Here is a 3,428-nt window from a genome sequence, read left to right on the forward strand (position 1 = left end):
GAGTTTTTGCATCCAAACATGCTAGTATTTTTGCATACAATCATGAAAAATCCTCCTATATGTTGACTCATATTGTTGGTAGTGCCTACCAAAATTTCCCCCTGATGCATAAGTTACTCCTCATAAATGACATTAGATAGCTATAAATAAATGGGCTTATTCTTTTGAGTTATTTTCTCTAAATTCAGACATATCCCCCAGGACCTTGTTTAAGTCCAGTAAGTTTTTATAAACTTTATTTTTTTAGCCACTACAATAATTTTAACAGATATGAAGAGTAGTTTTACTTATATCATTCTGGTTTAAAATATACATTATACTCCTATGTTATTCCTTTAAGTAATTTTTGGATTCTTGTAGACCTTGAATTATGTATGCTTTGTGACAATGATGTTGGATCACTTGATGTTATATTTGATTACCTAGTGATATTGAATAGAGTTGATTGTGCATGAAGACGACTTCCATCAAAAATATGATTTATAAGCGCACTTTCATAGCATGGCTATACCCTCGATATCGATATCCCAGTATGAGGTATTTTCTTGGCTATTACTATTATAGCATTAACTAGACGATGCACCCATCTTGATTGGACATGTTTTAGGTCATATTTATTTTCATAATTTTACGGAAGTCGTTCCACGGTAACTCTGTGGTTAGTGCATAACATTTCATGCACAGTCACTTAACTTAAATCGATAAACATGGAGTTTTTAAAGGGGAATTGGACGGAGAATATAACATGTGTATAAACACGCAATGCACATTCCTGATATCCTGAGTTATATATACATTGGCCAAAGAGCCTAAACTTGACTTGAAGCCGTGTACCCGGGATGGTTTACGGGGAACCGACTTATATACATGAGTATATTCTTCTCTAATTCAAATAACATCTAAAATAATAATAAATATGTTTGTGTGGTTGGTGATGGAAATTATCTTGATCTTATGATTAGCATTTTCTTTCATCACTGTTAATTTAGAATTCATTTTTTATGCCACCTACATTTACACGCGCACATTTCCCTCATTTTTCATGCTTGTTGGGAGTTTTCTGACTCCCCTGGGTTTTACGTGCCCCAGACTCGGAGATTGTTCTTTCTTCGTAGGACCGATAGTATTTCGAGGAGCAGACTCAGCGGCAGTGATCACCGTTCATCCTATCAGTTCTCCCGTTCAGTTGATTTAGATAGTTATTTGGTTAAGGCTTTCACTTGAGTCACATGTGACTTTTCTGGACTATGAATGTAAAAAATTTCTTTACTCTTCCCTATGATGAATAGTTGTGACTCGTATTTGGACTCTGTGTTTTGGAGATTTCTTCATCTATACATTTCTTTTATTATCTTGGTTACATGCTCTATTGTGTAGCTTGGTTTTATTTTGATATACAGGATAATCTAGAGGCATGAATGTGATCGAATGGTTACATTGTCGGCCGAGTTACGTTTCATAACTATTACGTTTGGAATTGGGTCATGACAATGATCCACAAAGATAACAAAATATTTATGAACATCAGATGACAAATTGGGAGAAGATCCCCAAACATTACTAAAAACCAAATCCAGTACTGAATGACTCTGAGAAGACAACAAATGAAGAGACAATTTTGATAACTTGCCAAGCTGGCAGTCAAAACAAAACAAATCGAAAGACTTGGACGAGCACAGGAGTGCATTTTTATTGATCATGACACGAAACAATTGACCATAGGGATGGCCCAACCAACGATGCTACACTACAGGAGATGTATGATCCACCGAGAAGACCATGTGATGAAGTGAACAAAAAGGAAGAAGATGAAGTGAGTAAAGTCCATTCTCACTGGGGCCGGTAAGGAGGATCTGTTTGGTAACCGGATCCTTCACAAGAAAATAATTAGGGTGAAACTCAAAGAAAATATTGTTATCAGTAGAAAATTGATGAACACTAAGTAGGACTTTAGAAATAGAGGGAACGTGCAAGATATTATGCATATGAAAAGTGTTGTTTTTGGTAGAAAACATTTTGGAACCAACATTAGTAATTGAAAGCCCTATACCACTACCAATATAAAGTGTGTCACTACCTTGGTAGGCCTCAGAGTGATCAAGACCTACAACGTTGGGGGTCACATGGTTCGTAGCTCCCGTATCCAGAAACCAGACAGATGCATTGGATTACTGGGAGGATTTGGGACGAGCATTTGAGAGATGAGTCGTTGATGGAGCACCCATGATGCCACACTAATAGTACTGAGGAGCACCACCACCACCACCACCAAAATTGTTATTGTAGCCACCACCATAATTGTTATTACGTCCATGACCACATCTGCCCCGACGATTATTACCACCACAATTGTCGCCGTGATTACCCCGATTACCAGACTGATTACACCCAAAATTCTGTAAAGCTCTAGAAGATGACTGACCCAAGAAGAGGGTTTGTAGCACGATAGTTGGGATGGTGACCGGGCCGTCGTTGCCATCTGCGTAGAAAGCAGCCGAAGGGGCTGTGGAACTCGGGGAGGGGCTGAACCCGAGTGCTTGCAAATGCGCCCTAACCCTAGATCCTCAAAAAAACTACCGCCTCCCTCACTACAGCCCAGCCAACCCCCCTTCCTCATTGTCGGCGTGCTACTCCGGCCAGAGATCTCTCTCAATTGGCCTCTCTCTCTGCTCTTCAACTAGCATAGCTTCGGGTTCCTCTTCTTCGAGCTCTTCATCTGCTCCAATGGCTTCGGGTTCTTCTTCTTCTTCGAGTTCTTCATCTGCTTCAAAGTCTTCACATCAATATCATCACTATATCACTCTTAAACTTACTCCCGATAACTATCTCTATTGGCACACTCTTATTCATCCCTACCTTTCAAGCACTCGTCTCCCAAGGTATTTCAAGCACTTGTCTCCCAAGGTATGTTGAAGGAACTATTGATTGTCCTTCACCTATTATCGTTTCGGATGAAAATTCTATTATCAATCTAGATTTTATTGTATGGAAAGAAATGGATAATCATGTTAAAACTATTATAATTGGCTCTATCTCTGAAGAATGTTACCCTGTTATTGTTGGCTAAAATACATCAGCTGCGATTTGGGATGCTCTAGCCACCGCGTATGCAAACCCCTCCCATGCCTGTGCTTTACAAATTCATGAGGATTTACTGGAATGTCATTAGAAAGATTCCTCAAACTCTGTTTATTTGGCAAAACCGAAAACCCTAATCGATAATTTGGCCGCGATAGGTCACCCTGTATCATATGAGGATTTTATGACCTATGTTTTTCGGGGACTTCGTCTGGAATATCAACATCTCACAACCAATATTCATGCTCTGAGAAAGAAATTCCTCTGTTGAATAATGAACAAAGTTACAAAGGTACTATATATACCAATACTAACAAACCCTAATGAGGGTGTACATACAACAAAGGTAG

This window comes from Asparagus officinalis, chromosome 9 (genome assembly GCF_001876935.1).
Source record: "Asparagus officinalis chromosome 9, Aspof.V1, whole genome shotgun sequence".
NCBI classification, from domain to species: Eukaryota; Viridiplantae; Streptophyta; class Magnoliopsida; order Asparagales; family Asparagaceae; genus Asparagus; species Asparagus officinalis.